The following is a 25280-nucleotide window of genomic DNA, read 5'->3' as shown; positions in this document are numbered from 1 at the left end:
TGGTGTATGCGTGAGATTTTTAATAGTGTTTTGACATCACACTTAGCGCTACAAAAATGAAATGCTTGTTTTAGAAGCTCTAAGTCTGTACTTTAAAAGAGGTTTAGTGCACATGTGACAAGGAATGAGAAGGATTATTCCAAAAGTAATACAGGTGGGAAAGGATTACAAAAAATGTGACAGGAGAAAGAATATAGAGTTTTAATGATGAAAGAACAACCTCCCCCCCCCAACTTTTAGTTAGTAGTGATGCATCTCTTAGCTTTTTTAGAATAGCAAAGGGCACATTTGTGTAATGAAATCACTCGCATAAATCTAAAAAGTCTAAATGAGAATTATTCCATCTACTTAGTTTAGAAATCCTCTTTTCTACTCCCTCAACATTGTTCTTTCATGTTTCTTTTATAAATAATTTCCAAAAGTCTATTTCAAAGTAGTGATTTTTTTTAAAAAAGGTACTCTAAAAAGAGAGTACAAACAAAAAGAGCCAAAAGGAGTGATTTCAGGAAAACACAAAAGGATTTGTCCTATTTCCACAGCTATTGGGTAAAATGGCAAAGGAAGTGACTCTCTGAGACATACTCTAAATTAATGAGTGACCAAATTTAATTATTAAGATGCAGGATTACTGAAATAAGAGATCCCTTTGCTTTAAATGACAGTGTCTTTTCCAGGCCGCAGTACATAGCTAAGGCTCCAGTTGTGCAATTTGCACCTTCCTTTTAGATCTCAGGCAAAGACTCTTCTGCAAGCAATTAACCTCCAAGGAATCTTTACAAACTGATAGGTCCCACAGGGGGAATTAAGCTGAGTCCTATATCTATTGAAGTTAATGACAACTCCTCTACTGACTTCACTGGGAGCAGGATCAAGATCTCCATTTGTTCAGTTTAGAAATAAGAGAAGAGTAGTGTGTTTGTGTATGCAAGCTCAAACTAACATAGGCTGCTAATTATTTTCATCTGTTTCTTATATAACATGAAATTAGTGTAGGATTTTTCTATTTGTGTATATCTGCAGCCACATTAGTAATATAAATTGAAAGGGATTTTCCAAAACCAAGACTTTTGTTGTCTTGGCACTGAAAAAGTCCAAGATGACAAAATGAATCACACTGCTGAGAGAAACACTGAAAGGACAGCCTGGGTTAAATTGCTGTATTAACTTCTTAATTTACCCAGTGAAAGTCTCCATTGCCTTCGTGCAGGAGGCTGGTGTGCTGCTTCTGAAAGGCCAGTTCCACTTGCATTTGCTTTGTTGCTGATAAAAGGAATGACTGACCCAAGTGAGAAAAGTTTATCACAATTTGGTCTAAATCACGGTACACAACAAACTGTTTGCCCCTCTAATCTTCTTTAAATGTGCTTTGTCAAGGCTGTTTCGCTGAGCTTTTTCAACTCTGTTAAACACAGAGACCAATTTAGGGAAAGCACAATAGTCCAATGGAGTGACAGCCATCAATGAAAAATGACCCTTGTGTACCAGGTTACCATTATCCCATCTCCAAGTTGCTCTTACTCACCCACCTACACCACTACAGCTGCATGCAACTTAATGATGGCTTCAGCCTTTCAGGCAGCTAGACTGCTATTTATAACCCCACGGGGTCTGACTGTGGTGCTATTCTTTCTCCCCATCCTCAAGAGGCATTATGCAGACAGCATGACATGAAGAGATGGCTGGTACTACAGAAGAGCAGTTTCCAATAAACAGATCATTGTGTTTTAACATAAAGAAGACTTCCAGTTGCCAATTAGGAAGGCTGAATTCCACCTTTATTTTGTGTCTCACAAAGTATAAGAAGTGGGAAGGAAAAGGACTGTGCAGATGAAAAGTAGACAGAAATAGGAAAGAAAAGAGGTTAGTCAAGAATTTCTTTGTTTTCTTTTTTTTTTTCCTACACTATATCTTTCTCTTTTTCTTCTTGTCTTGAAAGAAGTTACATTAGGTTTTCTGTTAGATGGATGTATATTGAAATGATAGGGACTAGTCGGGAAGAAAGGGTAAGATTTCAAAGTCAGGATTGCCCCACTCTGCAGACTTTTGCTTTCTCTTTCTGCTCTGGTCTACCTGCCATCCTTTCCTGTGTCACATCCCTGACTGCGGAGTCTGATGGCCCTACAGCCACTCTGGATTTATTTTCCTTGCTTGAAATAACAGCGTGTAAAAGTGACAATTAGGAGCTCTTTATCAACCTTCTTCCCCACCCACTTAATTACCCTGCCATCCCCTCTTCTCTATTCAAAACTGTTCTTCCAAAATTACCTGAGGATATGAAGATGCCTTGTTATGCAACCAGGAGGGAAAAAAAATCAATGGAAGAATAAAGGCATAGAGAAAGGGCCTTGAGGAGTTCCAGGGCTGAGAACCACCTGCAGTGGGTGTTTGAACGACTCAGACCAGGGGCTGGAGTATCACTGCAGAGCATTTTTGTGTGTGAGCCACAGCAAGGGGCTGTGCATGGGTTTATTTGATTTCAAAGTGATGGTGCTTCTCCCTGGACTCAGGGAGGAATCCCAAGCAGCACTCAATGCCCGCTTAGATCATTCAGCTGTGCTGAAGGGAGCAGGGATACGGCAATGCTGCAGAGGTACAGTGTCTGTCAGATACTAGAAAAGTTGGAAATGCTTTAAAACTGAAGTAGATAGTGGACGTTGTTAGGAATGATGGCACATCAGTAGAAATTATGTAGTTACATAAGATCATGGTGCTTCTGATGCTTATTATAACAAAATAACAAGTCTCAGCAGAATAATTGGCTCAGCATGACACAACAGAAATACCCACCTGGTTACAGGGTGGCTGGAGACTTTGGGTAACTGTTGCAGCCAAAGCAAAAAACTGGGAGCAATTACGGCTTTTGATATATTCATGAGGGCAGAACAGTGAATATCTTAGTAAGATTAAGAAAAGGGGAAACAGGTTGCATTTGGTGGGAAGCACTGGGGCTTCTTGTTGTTGTTAAGAGGCTCCTAGGTGGTATTGATTCATGTGATTCAAGAACCACACAGTCGTTTGGATTTTTTTTTCTCAATTAGTATCAATATTTTTCTTTCTTTAGTCTCTCTCCACAATGACAAACTTACTATCTTTGTTACGATCTGAAATAAATTAACATTCGTGGTCACATTTCTTGTGCAAGAAGATTGAATAACCATTTCCACCATGTTTCTCTTCCTTTCTCAGGAAAAAAAAAAAAACAAAACCTCTTGCTAATTCTACCTTTAGTTTGTCAATTTCTACTTTTTGTTTGAATTTACTCTATCAAGAATGCCATGGAATGGAAAAGCAAAAAAAAAATAATTTGAGCAAAGCAGATGACAATGAAGTGCTACAACAACATTTATGTGCTCGGTCTTTTCAATAACATTTGAATTAACCTGTCTGAAAACTTCAAAGCAATCATAAGCCTTCATCTTCTTCTATTTTTCTGCTGTTGTAGTAACTAATTACTTTTTTTCATTATTAATGCTAAAATCAAGAGTATTTTTTAAAGCATGGATAATCAACTTTAAGCAAACTGTCTATTTATTTTGTCTGGAAAAGAAGTTACCTGATTTTAAATATGCAGAAAACACGCAATGCTGCTCACTTGAAAACTTATTTGCCTGGACATAGAATCATGACACAAATTTATATTTTAGTCTAGTCTACCTGTCCTGTTAAAAAAACCCAAACAATCATATATAATAAATTAGAACTTTTATCTGCAGGATAGTCAAGGAAATCTCTTGCAGTCTTATATTGTTTGTAATATTACAATTGTTTCTAGAAATCAATACAAACAATACATACTGGCTGCCTCTGTAAGATATTGCAGCTGCACAAATTAGTCACATTTTGGTGGGAAATCCGATGATTCTTTTTAAGATCAGACATTGGAATCATGCAACTGTCTTCCTATTAGAACAGCCTGGAAGAAAACCAAACTTTAGTAGCCTGAGATAGAGTTAGTTGTGCTTATCTAGGGTACCAAATGGCATAATTGCCTGAAGTGGGCGGACTGAAACCACTGCTCCAAGAGACCTTTATGGCCATTGGCTTAGACACCCATATTCCTATGACTAGTGGTGAAACAATTCTGGATTTTACCAGCACCAAAAGTAATGGTAAATTATCTGAAAAAAAGGAAGCCCCTATTTCAGGCAGGAAAGATGTCTTTATGACTGGGGCTGGGGAAGACAGATTCTGGATTTTGTTTCTCTCTGACCTTGGCAGTTCAACATACTTTTCTCAGCCTAAGTGCCATATGTGTAAAATATGTGATGATAGGAGTAGTACCTTATAACCTATGAGTCTGCAAGGACCAATCCATCAATGCTTCTCTGGCACTTTGATGCTTACAGTGATGAGAGCTATATAAAGTGTACACATGGGGAAAATAATCCATTATCTACCCATGCAGAGGACAAAACCTAAATTCCATTTTTTTAAAAAGAGTTCAGATTCAAGTGCCTATTTCGAGATTTGATTGATTATTTTGATGATGGCCCATTAATCTTCTAAACTGGAATTTGCAGATTTGGCTAATAATTTATGTCTTGTATGAGTGCAGGATAGCTCTGAACCTGAAAGATTACACATAACCTTACTACAAAAGTTAATTTACCTTGGTGACCTGTCTTTGCCTAAACATTGCAAACAGCAAAATGAACACTTTAGTTCCTGTCAGTGGCACTGTCCTTTTTAAAAAGACTTTGTTAAACTTCAGGTTAAGAAAACTGATTGAGAAAAACCTTAAAAGCCATTCCGTCAACATAATTAAACTACTAAGCTGAAGATGTGAGTGATGTTTCCAGTTCCTGTACTAACGGGAGGCAGTTTGCTCTAATTCTGTTCCAGGGTCTGTCTTTTATCTAAGCAATACTAAATACCTGAGTCAAATCTCTTCCCACCTCTTGCTTTTCATTACATAACTCAGCAAACTCTGTTTCTATGTCAGGACAGGAATGGCTTCTTTACTGTCGTGTTACCACATGCTGACCCAGAGAAGCTGTTGCTTCCCGTAAATCACCTACTCCTCTTCACATCATCTCCTTCGATCTACTTGGTCCCTATGGATGAGGGTAGAAGTGGTGGCTCTCACCAATCTAAGAGCATGCTACCTACCACCTGAAGGGAGAGATGCTGGACATGCCTTCTGCTTATTCCTGTCAGGCTGTGAGTTGAAGCAGCTCCCCTGGCTTCACCCAAGCTGTTGCTGGGCAGGAGGTGGAAGTAAGCATCCAAGAGCAGGGAGGAAAGCACAGGAGGGAGAGTAGAAACACTTCCCAGAAGCAACAAGACTCCTGAAATGGCACCAGACTTGAAATTTTTTCTCAGGAGCTGCCCAAAAATGCTCTGAATTGGAAAGGGCTGGGGGAACATGCAATTTCCCTCAGCAATTCCTGTGTGCTGTGTTTCTGACATAGGGTGCCAGAATGTGTGGGTGGTGGGTACTGTGAGGGTCCCTGTAGCAGATTCACAAAAGAAACACAAATAATCACCAATTTCTGTGGCAATGTCATGAACAGGAAATATTTTTCATTGTGTTCTCTGGAAAAGTAGGAATATACTTCCTCCATAAAATAGTTAATTTTTTTATGAAGCATTGTTGTGTCAGATTCTGAGATTACAATCAATCATTAAGGTAACTAGAGATTTTAATCTGCTTTGCATTCAATCTCTGATTCAGTTTCAATTCCAGCCTCACCACAAAATAATACAAATATAATCATGATGCAGAGATACTGGGATTGCTGTATACCTCAAAACAACCACTTGTAAAATACCTCAGAAAAGATGCCACCTAACTCATTTTTGATGCAGCAAAAGTCTTGGCAGGCTAATGTATGCTTGAATAGTTATTCAGTCTCATTGATAGGATGAACACTGCACAAAGGCTAACGTTTAGTATTGTGCTGTAATCAGTTGGTTTAAAGCCTGTTTTCACCAGTCTCTGCAGCAGCAGGGAACAGGGCCTCCCTGTCTGCTCCTGCAGCCGAGCCATATGCAGCATATGTTCAGCTGAGGCACTGCTGACACCCCCTGTCAGCATCTGGTAATTTTCCTAGCAAGGACAAGACTTAGATGAAAGTTTTAACTCTGAAAGTCCTGAAGAGCCACAGACAAATACATTCCAGAATAATTGTTTTAATCGAAGAGCAAGAGCTGCACCTTTGCAACCAGCCAATTTCAGCAGACTGCAGTATCATCTTTATACTTCACCATACCAAGAGAAGATGCTTCATTTATGAGAAATTCTGCTATGGATCAGCTCATAAACAGCTCTTGTTCAGTGTTCATCCTTTAGAGTCACAGATACTGCTGCCTAAGAAATAATGAAATAACAGCCATCCTGCTCCATGTATAATATTTTCTGTCTTGATTTTCCAATACTTCAGCAAAATATTTTATACAAAAAAACACTTGGAAATTATTCAAAATTGACTATTACACATTTCATTATTCTGAAGTCTAAGAAACCCTTCGACATTTCATCTTCTACTAAATCATTCAATATCCCAATGAAGCATGTTCTCTTTTCTCACTAGTCCTGCTTTTCTCATTGTTTAGGGCTCCAAAGCTGCACCACTGTTACTAGTAGAAACCAACATGTAATTTTTAGCCAAATATCTTTTTACTGGAACCTCTAAGCTTCTGAGAGCTTATTAGTTCAGATTTAACCTGGTATTAAATGAGAGAGTCTGAAATCCAGGCTTTATAGCAAGTATTAAACAGCTTTGCTAACACATAGTAATGAAAATCAATTAGCATATGACCAAGCCCAGGCTCATTTCCCCTAACTAGGAGCTGTTTTTCCAGGGAGGATATTGAGTACTTATGACTACTTTCTGCTGCAGTATTCTTACATAGGATCATGTGGTGGTTTCATCCTGTGCTGAAAGTTTTGGAAAATACTTCACTGCCATCTGCAGCCTACTTTTGTTCCCATAAACTTCTACCTGTTTCCCCACTTTATCTTAACGGGTAAACAACTGTAAACTTGTAAGTGTTGTTAACGTGGCTAATTGTGCTTGAAGTTACACAGAAACCTCTCTAATTTACCAAAGACTCCAAAAAGCTCGGTTTTGTTTGCTTTTTTTTTTCTTATTCCCCAGAAAAAACACAGCAGACAACTTGATGACCATAACTCCAAGAAAACTGGCAGTCACCAAGTTGCTTAATCCACAGTTTACTTACGTACTTATTTCATATCCCAGATTCAGTTAAAGTACATCGCTAGAGCCGTGATCTTGCAAGCATTTTACGTAGGTGATTCTCCAATATTGCATGCTTAAAATCACACTGATTTCAAGAGATAATCTACAATAAATGTGTGTGCAATCGATAGTTTAATTGGGGGAGTAAGGGCAAAGGCAACAGTGTGATTGCTTACTTTCAAAAGATATGTTTATTAAACACACAAGTGTATTTGAATTAAAGTGAGAGTGCTCCAACAGTCACTAGAACAGAACTGTGCCTTGTGCTTTGGCCATCTGAAGTATAAGTCTGAAAGCAAAATTCATGTTTAATTTTTAGTTCAGAATTACCACTGTTTGCAGTAATACCAGGACCAAAATCAAAGAGCATCTCTTTCCTTGCCTAGCAGAAAAGGCAGGGGCTGCAGTTTTGGAGTAATTTTCCTTGTTTGTAGATGGAATTAAACCACTTACTTAAAGGTTTCAGGTCCTATCTTTTTGCTTCCAAACAATGGAAGATTATGGTTTTCATCTGCATATAAAACAGTGAGAAGAGCTTTTTAGAAACAGTGTGTTACAACACTTTTTCTGTGCCAAATAAATCTGAATTTACAACAAGACCAATGACACCCTCTTCACCTAGAACAAGTTTCCAAGAAGGAGGAGTAGTTAATACTGTAGTTTGCAGAGACTACCCCACATCTTGGTCTCATTAAGATACATTTGGTCAGCAACAGATCAGTTTAGTACCCTTTGTTAAAGCCTGCCTTTCAAAATGCCTGACCGACAGTACAGGACAGTGGTCCAGCCCAGTGCCGTTGGTGACAACACACCAGCACACACAGCTGCCAGTGGCTCAGCAATATGGCTGGGTGAGCTTCTGCCCAAGGGGGGTCCGGGAAGCTGGGGTAATGCCAGGGAATTTTCCCCCCAATGCCACTGCTAGTCGGATCCCCTTGAAGTCACAGTGTGCAAAGCGCCCCGTTGCACGGTGTGCGAGCTCAGGGATGAATAATGCTCGATTGACTTTGCTAGATGAACTACACAGATTATCTGCAACTCTGAAAACCAGATACACATTAACAGAGGGGCAAAACACACTGCAGCCAACACACAAAACTTCCAATATTAGTCTCAGTCATGGGTTTGCACTTAACTGGAACAACTAATAAAACCATAATTATAAAATGCAATTAATTATCAGCATATATACCTAAATGGTTATGTCTTCCAGAAGCCACTAACTACAAGATCTGCTCTTCTGGATAACATTTAATCTAAATGTATGAAAATCCATTGCACAAAATATTGTCCAGTTACAGTACAAACCTTTTTTCCAGTAAACCTGTCTGGTTTTTGAAAGAGTCTGTTGTTGCTTGGATTCTGGGCTCAGTCCTGCTGAGCACCTTAAATGCTGCTGGAGGAAAAAAGGACTTGGCATGATCCAGAAGCAGTCAGTACGTGGCAGGATTGAGTCTTAAGTTAATATATAACGAATGGCTACACAGAGGTCTGTGAAATCAACAAGTTAAACATACACTTGGAATAACTGTAACAGAGGAGAAAGAATATTTACAGGAGCATTTCCTTAAAATCTTTGTGTTGAAGAGTCTTGTATGCAGCATTCCTACGTATTTAACATATGAAAGCAAAGGTTTGGGAGTGTGCTGGTGAAAGTAAAATTAAGTAGTCAAGGCAGAAATAATCTAGAGTTGCAATCAGAGCCTTCTAGTTAAATATTGTGCAAACTGTGAGCTGGTTGTAATCAGCTAGAATCTACTCTGAGCAAGCTGCACCTGACAGCGTGGACAAAATGGATGACCCAGGGTGGCACACGCCGAATACACATTTCACATTTCACATCTGTGAAAGTAAAATTAACAAGGAACGTTAAAACTTTACCACCCAGCTCTAGTATTTGCAGGTGTCAGCAGCAGAACCAAATGCCAAAGTTATACCTGATCAGTTACTGTAGCAGATGAAAGAGGCAGAAATCAAAAGTATAATTATGTCTTTGAGAGCTGGGAAGTGGCACAGGAAGGTAGCCGGATGTACAGCAGGCACTGCGGGTGGGGAGCAGAGTTATCCCAGCAGCAGAACAATGTGGAAAACCAGAGAGACACCTGCCAGAACAGTGGGACATGTGCCTCCCTGCTTTTGCTGCGTGGTGTACAAGTGGGGGTATAACTCCACTCTCCCAGAGACCCACATTTATCTTGAGAGCCTGGCATCACATTCAGAAATATGGAGTGCCCCTGCTTTGTGGTCTTCAGTCAGAAGGACCTGTGCAGCTCCCTCCTATATATCCCTATACATAAGACAAAGTTCTATATAACCGATCTGCTAGAATGTGATTCAATCTTCCCTTTTCCTCTGTAGAAGAAATATCAATTTTAATTGCTTTTTTTTTTGAATCGCAGTAGAAAGATGTGAAGACTAACTGCAATTGTGAATGCAAGAGAACACTAATTCAAAGAGAAATTAGTTTCTGTCTTACAGTTCTTTTCCATTAATAATTATTCCATGTATTATTCCATGAATAATCAAAATGATAATTTTTAATGGCAATATCACATTCATTTCTTAGAAGTGGAAATGCTAGCAGATTTCCTTAATAATAGATTTACATAACCAAGATAACTTTCAAAACCTAATTAATAATTTATAATCAAGTATGAGACTTCATATTATGTCACATGCAACAATCTGAAATTCAGACATTATTGAATTCCCTATTATTAGTTAAATTAGTTTTAATGGAATACTCTACTGAATCCCAGTACCAAGAAAATTAACTGTATGAGAGTATAAAGACAGGAATACAACTCCACAATATTTGACGTATGCTCAAACCTTCAGTGGATAGAAGGAAGTAAGTGCCTGACAGCCATGCTTTTCTCATGCAAGACTGGGCTTTTACAATTTTAAGCCTTCTGAGTCGGACACAAGGTCCACTAAAGTTAAGAAGACTTTCCTCTGATTCTATAAAGCTTTAAGTAAAGATTATCAAAAAGGCTAAGTTCGAGCAACTTTCTTGGTCTCAAATCACTCACCAAGGTGCTCATCTAGGTTGTCACCATATGAATGCTGATTTTCATCATAGTCCTGGGAGGCAAGGAAATGCAAAAACACTACATATTTTTGTGGTTTGAAATTTTAGGAGAAACGGAAATGCAAATAATACTACATGGGACAAATTGATATCTCACAGATCTACTCACTGAATACCTGGTTGGGTTGAGGTTGGAAGACACCTCTGGAGATTATCCAGGCCAGCCCCCCTCACAGAAGGTTTGAAGTTGGAAGACATATGTGGAGGTCACTGAGTATAACACCTCTGCTCAAAACAGAGTCAGCTAGAGCAGGTTGCTCAGAGCCATGTCCTATCAAGTTTTAAATAATTTTTTGAAGTCTACAAGGTTGGAAAGATTGCCTCTTGCCTTTTTACTGGGTATCAATGAGAAGAGTCTGGCTCTGTCCTCTTTATCCTCTTTTACTGCTTCACTGCTGTCAGGTATTTACACTCATTGATAAGATCCCCTCAGCATCCTCTTCTCCAGGATGAATGGTCCCAGTTCTCTCAGCCTCTCATCATATGTCAGATGCTCTAGTTGTTGCATCAGGTACTACTCCCAGTTTGTATCCCCTGCAAACTTGCTGAAGGTGTGCTCTATCCCATCATCCTGGCCAAAAATGGAGATGTTAAACAGTATTGGCTGCAGTACTGATGTCTGAGGTACAGCACTAGCGACTGGCTTCCAGATGGATTTCATGCCATTGATCACACGTCTTAGAACCCAGTGGTTCAGCCAGTTTTCAGTCTGCCTGACTACCCTCTTGACTAGTCCATACTTTATCAGTTTGCCTGTAAGCATGTTATCAGAAACAGTGTCAAATATTTTGCAAAACCCAGTGCTCTCCCCTTGTCCTTGGAGCAGCTCATTTTGTTGTAATAGGCTATCAGATTGACCAGGCATTTCCCCGTGTAAATCCATGTTGACTACTCCCAATCACTTTTTTGTCCTTCAGATGTTTGGAAATGGTTTCCAGGAAGATTTGATCCATCTCCTTCCTGAGGACTGAGCTGAGACTGATTAGCCGCTACTTCCCCAGCTCCTGCTTGTTCCCCTGCTTGAAAGACCGGAGTCTTGCAGTCCTGAGAAACCTTCTCCAGTCACTACAACCTTTCAAATATCATAATGAATGGCCTTGCAACACAATCAGCCAGCTCCCGTAGGTGTATCCCATCAAGTCCCGTGCCCTTGTGTATTCAGTTTTATTTAAATGTTCCCTGAACTGATCCTTACTGAAGATAAGTCTTCCTTTTCCCATTTCTCAACCAGTCAGGGCCTGGATTTGCTCAAGGCTGGTGTTACTGGTGAAGACCGAGGAGTAGGTGGAGTACTTCAGCCTTCTCCATGTCCTTTGTCCAAGGTCCTCTGCCGCATTCAGCAGCAGGTCCACATTTTATCTAGTTTTTCTTTTACTGCTGATTCCCTTGTTGTGCCTTCTTTGTTGTGCTTTATATACCTCACCAGATCTAATTCCCAGGGAGCATTAGCTTTCCTAGCCCTGACCCTGCATGCTCAGTCAGTGTCTCTGTATTCCTCCCAGGAATACAGACCTCCTGCCCCTGCTCCTACCTCTTGGTGGTGAGTTGACCTTGGCTTCCAGATGCCTACCCAGCCATGCTCTCCCTCCCTCTCCTTAACAGGATAGGGGATAGGGGGTTGGGGGGGGAAGATAAGATGTAAAGTAGGTCATAGGTCAAGATATCATAGGTCAAGATAAAGACAGGGAGATCAGTTACCAGTTACTGTCATGGGCGAAAGAGTTGACTTGGGGAAAATTTTATTTATTCCAATTAATATTTTAGTTATTCCAATTTTATTTTTTCTAATAAAAAAAAGTTTAGATAGTGAGAAACAAAGACAAATTAAAACAACACCTTTCCCCTTACCCATCCTTTTTTTCCAGGTTCAGCTTTATTTCTTCATTCTCCTCTCTTCAAGCCCACCCTGCCTAAGTGACGCAGATGAATGGGGGACTGTGGTCACTTCTGGTCAGCCTATCACAGTAGGTTTTTGCTGGTCCTTCCTCCTCACGCTTTTCCCCCACTCTGTTGTGGGTCTTTTCCATGGGTTGCTGTCCTTCAAGAACTGTTCCAGCATGGGTCCTCTCCATGGGCTTCAGTTCTTCAACATGGTTCCTCTAAGGGCCATAGCTCCTGTTAGGAGTACCTGCTCCTGTGGGTGCTCTTAAAGGACAGTAATTCCTTCAGGAAACATCCAGTTCCTCCACTGTGGTCCTCTCCATGACCTACAGCGTGGATACCTGCTCCACTGTGGTATCTCCATGAACTGCAGGAGAACGTCTGTTCTGGTACCTGGAGCACCACTTCCCCCTCCTTCTTCTCTGACCTTGGTGCTCACAGAGCTGTTTCGCACACTTTTTTTCTCATTCCTCTCTGTCTGTGCAGTGTTTTGCCTCTTTCTTAAATACATTTTCCCAGGGGCACCATCACCTTCCCTGATGGACTCAACTGTGTCCTACAGTGGAGCTGTCTGGAACTGCCTGTGTCTGGCATAGGGCAGCCCCTGCCTCTCTTCACAGAGGCCACCCTGCAGCCCCCCACAGACAAAACCCTACCATTTAGACCCACTACACTCTTGTATGCTTCCATTTGACATTTGAGTTGTCAGGAGTTCCTTGTTCATCCATGCAGTCTCCCTGCCATTCTTGCTTTATTTCCTGCTCGTTGGACTGGAGCCTTCAAGAGGTGATTCTTGAAAGTCAACCAACTATCTTCTCTCCAAGATGCCCAGGGCTATGATTCTGCTATTTGTCCTGTTTCCTCCCCAAAGGATCTTTTACTTCATCACTATTGGTCACTACAGCCAAAGCTGCTCCCAGCCTTCATGTCCTCAACCACATATTTCTTGTTTGTAAGCATAAGGAGGTTCGGCAGAGTGCTGTTCCTCATTGGCTCCTCAGTCACCAGGGTTAGGAAAGTTGTCCTCAATGCACTCCAGAAACCTCCTGAATTGCTTGTGCTCTGCTATGTTGTCACTCTGGCAGATATAGGACTGGTTTAATTTCCCCACAACAACCAGGTTTTCAATCATGTGATGGTTTAGGTAATATTCCTGTGGCTGCAGAATTTCTGCCTTTGATTGCTCCCAGTTGGAAATCTCTTACATTTTCAGAGGATCATTTCCTCTCTGGAAACTACTATTACTCTTTACAACCACTACCAGCATTCTCAACCAAAGAAAAGAAGGCTTAAGAAGGCTTGAATACTAAACACATTGCTAGGAGTAATATTTTCACACCGGCGATTTGAGTTTGGACATGTTAATAAAACAAAGCATCGTTCCCATGCTGTATATGTTCCGCAAATAAAAGAGTTGGCTTTCACCATCATTCATCCACTACTTTTTGTTATCTTGAAGTTCAATTGAAAAATATAAAAACGTGGAATACACAGTTCACTTACCAACAGTTCATGCCAAATCTTCAACTATAGTCAGAACACAGAAAAAACCCAAAGAAATAAACTGGAGGGGAGATAGGGGAAAGGAAGACAAAAGTAGGTATGTCTGCATGTTGCTATATCAATTACTTTAAGGCATCTCAATCTTAACAGCCTCACACAATACAAGGCAGGCCCTGAAAGAGGGGCAATCCTCCCTGCAAATATTTAGGTTAGCAACTGCAAAGTAATGCAGGCACAGCACTATTCATAAGACCAGTTCATCACCAGGTCATACAAGACAATTAAGCCTGGACACTAGATGCAGAGGGGAGCAGATTAACAACCAGCAAGATGTTTTAAGTTATCCTGGTTTATTTTTAACAATATTTTAAAGCCTTTGAGAAGATTAGTTCCTCAGCCCAAGAGCTGCATACCTCACTGCTGCTAAGGTAAAATGATGTACTGATTGAGTTCTCAGCAGAGGAATATTCTTTGTAGGGTTTGGGAGTAACACTGCTTTGATTCTGCTATTGTCAGTGCACAAAAAACACCGTTGTCCTTCATCCTGAGAGTCTGATTTCTTTGCAACAAGATGAAAAAGTTCCTACAATTTTCTCTCGTCCTCATTCTCTTTTTCATGCCATCATGCAGAAAACACACAGCAAAAGCTGCTAATGTGTATTATTTAACAATAAGAGCTTGTTTCATAAGGAAGACTGTAAAACCTTCAACAAACACATTAGCTCTTCGATATTATCAATGGTAAGTAAGGGAGTTTCTAACATTGAAGTTAACATGCAGCTGATAAAATAAGAAATATATCTATTTTGAAAGATAGCAGATGAGATGTCAATGTTTAAAATAAAAAATATGCACTGGAAATAAACTGTGAAAGATCCAGGGCAAAATTTATAGCCAGATTTCTGAATCTCATTCTCAAGAGGAAGTTGTCAGGAAGGGCCTGCTGCATTAGATTGGATGAAAAGGAAATCTAACCAACTCTCTTGTCTCCAAGTGACTTAAGGAGGAACACGAAAGAAAATGAATACAGAAAAATTTTCTCTCTATTTTACTTTCCTATCTTCTGGCAATCTACAGTTTAGAGTATTCCTAAATCAGAGGCTGCATGCAGAATACACTGTTTTCTAGTTCTACTGGGGCACTTTTCCACATATTTTCCTGTTTGCATTCTATTTTCATTAATTCTTTGGATTCTATATCCTCATATTTCACCAAATTCCCATAACTAAATGGTAGCCCAAATCAAATATATTCCTTTTAGTTTGATTTTAATCTCCTGCCCAGGTAATGCTGTGTCTGAAAACCTACTCTCACCACAGGGTACTGAAACCTGGGTGCTTCCAGCCTCCCAGACATTGGTGTTGAAAGAGGTGAAGTAACAGACAGGAAGGATGGGTTTCCAGGAGAAAATGAGAAAGGGAAGCACAGTTGGCAAGATGACATATAGGCAGATATGCAAGTTAAGTTTCTGGACTATTGCCCAAATACTTAAATTATGGTCATACTTGCTTCTTGTACCATTAGGAGGGGAATCTTTGTTTTTAACAATCTCAATGACTGTAATACATAAATCATAAATAAATAATTCATTCCTTAAGAGCATGTTGTTGATTTTTTTCTAGCTTCTCTTCATGCTACTCGTATTTTATACTGTCATTCAGGTTTTAAATAACATATTTAACTCGCTCAACTTTTTTACAAGCTGAAAAGTCAAAGCTCTACTGATGAATGCCACCAGTTCCCCGAAATTCCTTCTTCCTCTCTCAGCAGCCAGTTCACCAGGAAGTATTACATTCCATATTAACCTTTTCTCTAGTGTGTTACACAAGAGTGTGACAATGAGGTATTTAGCCAGCTTGGCTATTTTCTTCCTGGATAACTGAGCTGTTCCATCAGCAACATAAAAATATTTTAACAACACAGCAACAAACCTCCCAGTGTGCCAAGGAGCCACAGAGCCCTTCGTTCATTGTGGGAGGTTACTTTTAATTACAAGGTCCTGTTTAACACACTGGAACAAGGCAATAGCTTACTTCAAACAGCTTCAAAATCATTATACTTAAAAATGCTGACCTTTGCCATAAGCAAGGACAAGTGACAAAGACAAAAGGAAAACTGGTTTGGCTCTGAGTGAATTTAAAATTCTGTGACAGAACTTTGCAGAAACCCAGTAATCTATAAAAGCCAACTTTCAAACATCAATTTTGTAGTATCATAAACGGTCAAACTCTTCCCATTAGTAATCCAATTCCCAAATTGATGGTATCAGTCAGGAACTTGCATTTAAACAGGGTTTCTATACAAGATTTGCCTTCTAAATTCTAAACTTCTAAACTTTTGCATTGATTTTATTTTTCTAATTGGTGCAATCTAACATATGCTCCTCCTTCTCATTATTATTATTGTTATTATTGTTATTTAAATCTGATTTACTTAGTCTGTTAACTGGCTAAAGCATATTACTCGTGCAGTTTGCCCGGAGACAGCATTATCTGCTTCTTATAAAACCATTCTGGTTGTAATTCAGTCTCTGCAACAGTATTAATGCAGGGACAGATCCTGGCTTCATTTGAAGCTCTTAGCTGCCGTCCTTCCATATGGAAGCAGAACATGAAATTACCATAATTAAGAACTAGTCAAAAATACAAGAGAATAAGGAAGTACACTCCTCATCACAGAAATGCTAAGCATAGTAAAAATTAATCTAGGACCTTTGGTAGAAAAGTTTCCTTCATTAGAAAGAATCGTTAGAAAGAAGGAAACAACTGACAAAACGTGGGCTAAGCTCAGCAGCTGCTGCAGTGCTTGCCTCAAGAGGGTACCTGAGTGAGTTGCTGAACATCTGAGCTTTGGACACTACAACACACGTACATGAAAGCCTTCTTTATTTTCTCATCCTAGGAAATGGAAGCCACATGAAAGAGAACAACTTCAGAATATGCAACTACAACTACTGCCACATGTACATGAAAGCCTTCTTTATTTTCTCATCCTAGGAAATGGAAGCCATATGAAAGAGAACAACTTCAGAATATGCAAGCAGTGCTGGCAACTTTAATCTAGAACTATAAAATACAAGTAAAATAGAAATCACTGGGATGATTAATTTATTAAAATACCTACTTCTTCATTTAATAAGGAAAACAAATGACAAAAGCTGACCAAGATAAAGAATAAATTACTTATTAAAGCTAACAGGGTTCAGCTGATGCCTAGTAGGTAAGTCAAAGTCACTTTATTAGCTGGAGTTCAATGGGCGAGTCCAGTAGGATGGTTTGGGTGAATGAAAGAAATAGTTGGCTTTAAATAAGACAGCTGGTTTTTGCACACCAAATTATCTTTTACTTGATGCTACCTGTGCACACAGCAGTGGGAAAGTTGGCCTCCCAAAAGCAATGCTGATGGCCAGGAGCATACGTAAGGTAAGACCTGTGTAGAGGCAAAGCCAGGTTACAGTGTAGTTAAACTGCTCTTTAATGTGTTTAACATAATTAATCAAATCCAGTATGTTTTCAGGGAGCATAAAGCATTCACATATCACAAAATAAAAATATGAAAACAAATACAGAAATGCCAAATATGACATTCTGACTGTCTAACAAAAATTCCAGATGCGATCAAAGAGCCTTGTCTTGAAGCCAAGCAGCAACGGTGTCACAGACTGAACTGCAGCTGCAGGTCAGGCACGTTCCACCTGACTCACATACAGAGGACAGATGTAACACAGAGACACCTCAGACATAAGTGATACTGTCCAAGTGTTAATTTCTCTCACCTCCCCCTTCAGTGAGCCAACACACAGCTTGGAGGAATTGTGTGTATTAGCAGGGATTGAATTTGCTCCTGGCTGGACCCAGGATAAATGATCCACTGTAAAACTGCAGATACCAGCCTTTCGCTGCAGTTCTTGTGTGCTGAGTACCTTGTGCAGTTCTTGTGTGCTGAGTGCTGCAGCTCTTCTGCTGAACCTCAGGCTCAATCAGACTGTTAGACCAAACGACTAATCAAACCAAGCTCTTCGGTACAGTTGTGTCTCCATTTATGGTCAACTTACCTAAGGCTCAAAATATTCTCACAAAGCATACAGAAAATTTATTCTCATTCAAAATCAAATGTTGCTATGGAACATGTGGTGAGAACAATACTAAGAAAATTTACTGTTTCAAAGATTAAGTGTCCTGAACAGAAATCTTAGACAAGGATGAATTTTGAAAAAAATTTGGTGCTTTTCATTAGCAAGAGGCATGACATTCTTCTTCCCTTACAGTTTCCCTTCAGGAAGACAAAGAAGGGAAAGAGATATAGGAATGTTAAATAATGTAATATCTCAGACATATAATTCTTTGTAATGATGTAGGTGCTTTCCTTGTTAACTTGGCAGTGTGTGCCAACAGTATAAGTGCATACAGATTTAGGAGGCTGTTTGTTAAACAAACTGGCTGTTGAAATTTGCATTGCACTTGGAGATGGATTAGAATTGTGTGACAAGTAACTCTTTTTATCACATTAATGTGTATTATTGTCTGTTATCTTGGCTTCATGTAATGACACTTCAGGGAGCAAATGTAAGCCATCAATTTGTTCCTATTGAATACTGTTGTATTTCACTGATAAATTGGGGGTTTAGTCCTGTAAAGTGATTTCCTTCTCTTTAAAATTATCCAGCTAGTACAAGTGAAGCAACTTCTCCAGAACACATACAATACTTTGAGAACAACTGCAAAATCAAATTCTCAAAAGGTGAAATAATACAAATAACTGTCTCTCTCTCTCAGAACAGAGAATTAACCAAAATTAGACATTTCATGTGCATTATCAAGGATGATGAAGGAGTGTTTCCAGTAGACACTGATAACCATGTGAATGAAGAACAGAAAATGTGATGCTTATATTAAGAAAAGAGGAGATTTGCCTGGGAAATTAAACAACTCTTCAGTCTGACTCTGAACTTCATAAGATTTTACAGTCAAATCTGAAGGCAGAAGTGGCTGAGAGATAGGGTGCTTTGTTCTAAGTGAAAAGGAATTGTGTACCATAAAGAAGTAGATGACAGGAGACAGGAGCAGTAGCTGTGCACAGTGAAGAGAGGAAGGTTAGGCAATTTCAGAGGTCAATCAGGGATCCAGGTGGAGAAAAAAGTGATGTGATGATTGTTATAAATGTAACAGTAAGGGCAAACACCACTGAGGCTCAAAGAGATCATTCACTGTGCCTGTAATAAAACAGTGCTTTGCCTCTGCAGGGATACTGGGCTGTCATCCCCTGAGCGACCATGACCCCTTCTCCTTGTCTTGTAGTTTAAAAGGTCTGTTCTGTAGAGAGCTACAGACTAGGAATCAATGACAGAAAACACAGTTATTGTAGAGTAACATGTTCTTATAGAGAAATAAACCTTGCAGAGATATGAAGTCTGAGTCACAGACAGTTTACCTCCCTGCTTCTTCCTGATACAGACCATTCCCTATTTGGGGGAACTCAGCAGTTTTCACTTTATTTTTCTCCATAGGCTTTTTATATTGGTGGTACGTAGTCATTCATCACCATTAGATACCTCTACTGTAGAGAAAGACTTGTTATTTTTCTCTGCCCTATAGCTTCTAAGCTTGGCATTTTCATATGAGATTAGATCCCCAAAACTAACTGATTTCCTCCTGATCCTTTTTTTTTTTTACCTTTTTTGGGGGGGGGGTGCAAGGGTCAAAGAATTGCTGGATTCTTTCCTCATGGATTCTTTTTTGGGTGATCAGTATGGCTCAGCTAATGGCCCAAAGAATCAATTTGGCCTGCCTTTTCCCCCAGAGTTCATAGGTAAAGGATACAAATACACCTGAAAAGCCAAAAAAAGCTTCTGTTCTTCTGGCCCCCACCTTGCCCAGCACAGAACCACTCAACTGGGCACTCTTAATGCCCTAAGATCTATAGTCACACCTCTCCTCATGTACATAGAGTTTATCATGTAGGAATTATTTAAAGTCTGCCAGGAAGGTCAAAGGGAAGACTTACAACCAATATAACATAATACCCTTCACATTCTCATCACCCGCCTACTACATCTGCATGGTGTTTTGTCATTAAAATCATATGTATGTCTTTGTACTTGTGTGTATGTAATTATGGATCATAGTATTCTTAGATTAATACAGTGTAAGACCTAAACATGCAAGACATGAGCCAGAGTCAATCCTTCATTCCATGCTTATCTCAGTATTTTGCAATTCTACTATACACTAGAGAGAACCATCAGGAAAAAAAGTCTCTTTTCTCCTAATAAGTTATGCCAGCCACTAAAAGCACTACACAGAGTGACAAACCTGCCACAACTACTAATATATCTGAATCAGCAGATTCAAACTTGTGTGATTTTTCTTTTTACTTCACTTTACTGATTGGCCAGTTGTGCCAGATATTTTGCTAAAATCTAAATCAGACCAAGATGACTTAAATAACATTTCAATGGTTCAGGTTGCACAATTTGGGCTACTAGTTTTACACAGTGGAGATTTACATTGTCTTGGCTAACCTTTGAATATACTGCCTTATAAAACTGGAGGTTTCTCTATCGGCAAACTATGTGTCTGCTACCCCAACAGTGCAAAGTATACACTGATTTCCTGGAAGATGGGGTTGCTTTTGACAGTTGCAGAAAGGGTCTTGAGCCTGCCCCTGCTAAATCAATTCATTACACAACTGCCATTTAAAAGCTGTCCACGCTTCATGGAGCATATGAAGATTACTGCTGCTGCTGCTCTATACTGCCACAGGAGCTCACCCACAGCTGTAATTCTCATCTAGTTGGGAAGCTTGTTAAAATCCTCTAATTAAAACCCTGTATGGCCTTATTCTAGTCCTTCTCGCAGGCCTTGACCTTTTCCCCTTGGCTGGGACACATACAGGTATGGCAGTCTGCTGTATCGCAGCAGCCAGGAAAAGCATTACAGTGTTCAGCTCCTAGGGACTTCATTTTCCCATAAATAGTTATGTCTTTGACACTTACTATTGTATTGAATAGACTACAATGGCACTATTTCATGAAATATAAAATTTCTGAATCTCCTGTCTGCTGATCTGCAATTACATAATTATTATTTTCTTTAAATAAACAGTAGAAATTCCAATATTTGGAACCATTAATTGGGTAGCAAATAGATAAAGATACTGCATCCTCATTTGCTCACAATAACAATTTTTCAAGCCTCACAAAACAGAAATATTTCTGATATAGTCACACTAAATGATTCTAATAATCATAAATAATTTCTCCTCAACCCCTCCCCTTTAAGTATTCTATGTGAAAAGCATTCATGCAGCTCATTAAGAGGCACCAACTTTTTATCCAAGTAACAGCTTTAGTTTATTGCAGCTGCTTCATAAACTCTTGGAAATGTGTTCTGCTTATGTCCTTCTAGGAGTCTGAAACAGAATATGCAGAGAGAACATCAAGGACCGGCAAACTACACTGTTCCCTGTGTTTTGGAATCTAAAGGGCAGCTATATTAAGATGACAAAAACTGCACAAGAAACACAGACTGAGAGAGATACAGCAAATAGATTATGTTCTTTTCAAACCTCATAGGACAACATGTTAGCATTCTTACGAGAAACAAAAGCATGTAATTAGATAAGTGATTCTCTGAGTAGATTTGTGGCCCCTCTGAGAACAGATGACATGTAATGCCACTATCAGTAATGACATTGCAAACTGGAAGAAATGTGACAAGTACCAATTAGTCACTCAAAATTTTGGCATATTTGTTTGTTCTTCATTCATCTGATATTTGGTTGCTGATTGTACTAATCCACAAAACGGAAAAAGACTTTGGAAAGGATTTATAATGCCTACAAGGAAATCTTCGTTTCCAGCTCTCCCTGAGAAGTGCATCTGATTGGTGTACCATGTCTTCAGGAATTATGCCCATTAAGTTGCTTCACCTAAAAGTACGAAAGAAGCAGGCAAGGAAAAACTAATGCGGTTTTAAATTCCCTTATTAGCCTTACCTGCTCAAATAGTACATTCTTCCATCCAGAAATGTAGCCTGATTGGAAAAGGAGGAATTAGACCATTTGCCAAGAATTTCTAGATGACAGGTGACTGAGCCCACCAGAGAATGCAATGAGCCTACAAGACTCCCAGGCGTGCTGCTGCCATGCATGTGAACATCCTGCACATGGGATGTGATGCATTATGGACACACAGCAAGTCCAAAGCTTTAGGGAGCATAGTCCTTCATGTCCATGAGACAAAATTCCTGTCCATGGGCAGAATTATATGGCTTTCCTACAGCTTTCCAGGATTCCTGTATCTCCAACCACAAAATCAGATCAGAGTGTCACAAGTATCCACACCACTCAGTGCAGCCATGTTTTTTTGTCTTCTCCTGGGAAAAATGGCTATTCATGGTGTGAACAGGTGCACTGTTTGCTGAGTGAAAACTAGATGGCTGAGGCCAGAGTGTAGTGGCAAATGGAGTTACATCCAGCTGGCAGCTGGTCACTAGTGGTGTTTCCAAGGGCCCAGTATTGGGCTATATGGAAGGAAATGACAGAAGGGACTGATGGGCCCGGCACATAGCACAGAACATGTGCTGCAACCAGGGGAAATGCAGGGTCTTAACCACTCCCTCTGATCCCCTTGCAAATCCCTACTTGAGTGAAGAGGTGTAACTTAATGCCATAGTTTTACTGATAAGTTTTCACATGTGTACAAACCCCTACACAACACCAATTATTCTAATTTTAGGATTTAGCTTTATAACCATCTAGAAATCTTAATTTGTCTATCAGTCACACCTCAAGACCTAAGTTCATGGGCACAGAGCTGTCAGAAAGCTTCAAGAAGAAACATGAAAGGGAAGGGAAGAAAAGCAACCCTTCTTGTGTTAAGCTCTGTAGAGGCAGTGGAACCTCTGGGCACTTCTACAGCTGCCTGTGTGGAGTAAATGCACTCAGAGCTTTGCATGAATCATAGAATCATAGAATCAGCTGGGTTGGAAAAGACCTCTGAGAGCATCAAGTCCAACCCTTGATCCACTACCACCGTGGTTACTAGACCATGGCACTAAGTGCCACATCCAGTCTCATCTTAAAATCCTCCAGGGATGGAGAATCCACCACTTCCCTAGGCAGCCCATTCCAGTGCCTGATTACCCCCTCTGTAAAAAGTTTCTTCCTAATATCTAACCTAAACCTCCCCTGGCACAGCTTAAGACTGTGCCCTCTTGTCCTACTGCTGGTTGCCTGGGAGAAGAGACCAATCCCCACCTGGCTACAACCTCCTTTCAGGTAGTTGTAGAGAGTGATGAGGTCTCCTCTGATCCTCCTCTTCTCCAGGCTAAACAACCCCAGCTCCCTCAGCCTCTCCTCATAGGACTTGTGTTTGAGTCCCTTCACCAGCCTTGTTGCTCTTCTCTGGACCTGCTCCAGCACCTCAATATCCTTCCTGACCTGAAGAGCTCGGAACAGTACTCAAGGTGTGGCCTCACCAGCGCTGAGTATAGGGGAAGAATCAATGCCTTGGACCTGTTGGCCACACTGTTCCTGATCCAGGCCAGGATGCCACTGGCCTTCTTGGCCACCTGGGCACACTGCTGGCTCCTATTTAGCTTCCTGTCAATCCAAACTCCCAGGTCCTTTTCTGCCTGGCTGCTCTCCAGCCACTCTGTCCCCAGCCTGTAGTGCTGCCGGGGGTTGCTGTGACCAAAGTGCGGGACTTGGCACTTGACCTTGTTGAATCTCATCCCATTGGAATCAGCCCAACTCTCCAGTCTGTCCAGGTCCCTCTGCAGAGCCCTCCTGCCTTCCAGCTGATTGACACTCCCCCCTAACTTAGTGTCATCTGCAAGTTTGCTAATCCTGCGTACTCTGCCAGCAACAAAGCTAGAACCCAAGGCAGAAATTTCTCCTTCACAGGACATCATGGTGGAGCCTGAGGCATTCCTTAGGAAATTTGTCATGACAGGGTGCTCTCAGGTAAAGCCCGAAAGAAACAAGGGTCTCCAAAGTGGTGACAGAGCCAGGAGAAGGTGGCACAGGCCAGCCAGTGTGAGCACACAGGAGAGCAGCAACAGGATCCAGCTGGGACAGCAGGAGTGGACCTGGCTGGATGAGATGTGAGAGCGATGGGGAAAGATCATCACACCAGAAGCTGAGGAGAGCAAGTGATGGGAAGGAGACATCTGCAAAGAGGGCAGAGGGGCTTCCAGATAGTTAGGGAGAGGCAAGAGAGATCCAGCGAGGAGAAACTGGGCCTTCCGAAAGGATTCCTCTCTCTGGCAGTGAGGGAAAACTTAGGAAAGCATGCAAAGGAGCAAAGAGCTACAGTGATGTCTATAAGGCATGTAGAAAAAAGAAAATTTCACTGAAAGAGTTTTCCATTCTTTTTTTTTTTAAGAGTGAATAAAACAGAAGTAGTCCCAGACACTTTCAGCTCGCAGGACCAGCCAGCATACATATACACAGCTCACCTGAGGTCTGTGGCCTTGGCAGCACTGGGAGTGTTTTATTTTCACTGATATAAAACATTCATGAACAATTTCTCCAATGCATTAAATGTAAACAAGCTCTTCTTTTCCATGGGTAAGTATTTCTTCCTGCCACTGTGATTTCCTCTCCTAAACCAAATATTTGTATGTGTGGAACCACTGAAAGAAAACAAGTCTGAAGCTTCCCACTAATTACTGCATTTCCCAGGAGTTCTCCTGCAATGTCTGGAGCCAGGGTCCCCTGCCACACATTTTATTTTGAGGAGTCTTTCCATTTTATGACTTTTGGAGCAACTGGTTGTGTTTATTGATCTTTCCCCACAGCTGTTCTTTTCCTACAGAATCACTAAGTTGGATTTTCTGTGGTCTGGTGCATGAGGCCCCGTGCGTTTCTGTTATACAGAGTTGAGGAGGCAGAAGCTTTTTAAGACTAAGAGTTTGTGGGTGTAGAGGAAGCAGAAAATGCTACACACTGGCTTCACTTTCACAGTAAAAAAATGTGCTCGAGTGTTGAATTCCAAAATCCCATGAGCAAACTAGCTCAAATGAGACTAGCTGTGATACATAAGGATGGGGTAGGGGAATTGCCAGAGATATATGCTGGAAAAGGAAGGATGACACGTGGGCAGCTGCACAGGAGAAGGACGGTGGAACACCTGCACAGAACAACTCCAGCTACAAACGGGCAGCTTCCTGCACATCTCCTCACGTCCCAGACAGCACTAAATCTCCCTCAGCAACTTCTACCATTCCTCACTCATCCTAACTAATTTCTAATACTAGCAGATCAGGCATGAACAGGAATGACCTCACGAACACACAAGACCTATCTTATGCAATAATAAAATTTAACACAAGCACTCATGACCCCCAAATAACCTCAAACTGGGGGTAGCATCACTCGACCGTGGATTACATTTCAGGCTTTTCCAAGGGCCACAGTCCCACGGGACCCCAGAGCCGCACATCCCTACTGCTGCGGCCGAGGCTCTGCTGCAGGGGGTGTGCCTGCCAGCCTGCAGAGCTCTCTCCCCGGCCTGGGTGCCTCCGGAGCCACCTCTGGGACACGGCAGCTCGGAGGGATGCGCCTGGGAGCCCGTGGAGCCCCCGCTCCCGCCTGGCTGC

At 40.8% G+C, this 25280-nt stretch overlaps 1 protein-coding gene across 11 annotated transcripts in view; it reads right to left on the bottom strand.

The window, feature by feature from the left end:
* The window catches only part of SPATA13 (spermatogenesis associated 13), a 168520-nt gene that overhangs the window by 54786 nt on the left and 88454 nt on the right, over positions 1 to 25280 (bottom strand). The window contains exon 1 of one of the 11 annotated variants that reach the window (XR_004355081.1): positions 8514 to 8594. The exons of the other annotated variants lie outside the window; for them this stretch is intronic. The gene's annotated coding sequence lies outside the window, so the exon portion shown is untranslated. Of the gene's footprint in view, positions 1 to 8513; positions 8595 to 25280 lie in introns of those variants that run through there. 11 annotated transcript variants of the gene reach the window in all.

The sequence above is a fragment of the Chiroxiphia lanceolata genome, chromosome 2 (assembly GCF_009829145.1).
Source record: "Chiroxiphia lanceolata isolate bChiLan1 chromosome 2, bChiLan1.pri, whole genome shotgun sequence".
Taxonomy (NCBI): domain Eukaryota; kingdom Metazoa; phylum Chordata; class Aves; order Passeriformes; family Pipridae; genus Chiroxiphia; species Chiroxiphia lanceolata.
This window is presented reverse-complemented; position numbering and strand designations above follow the sequence as displayed.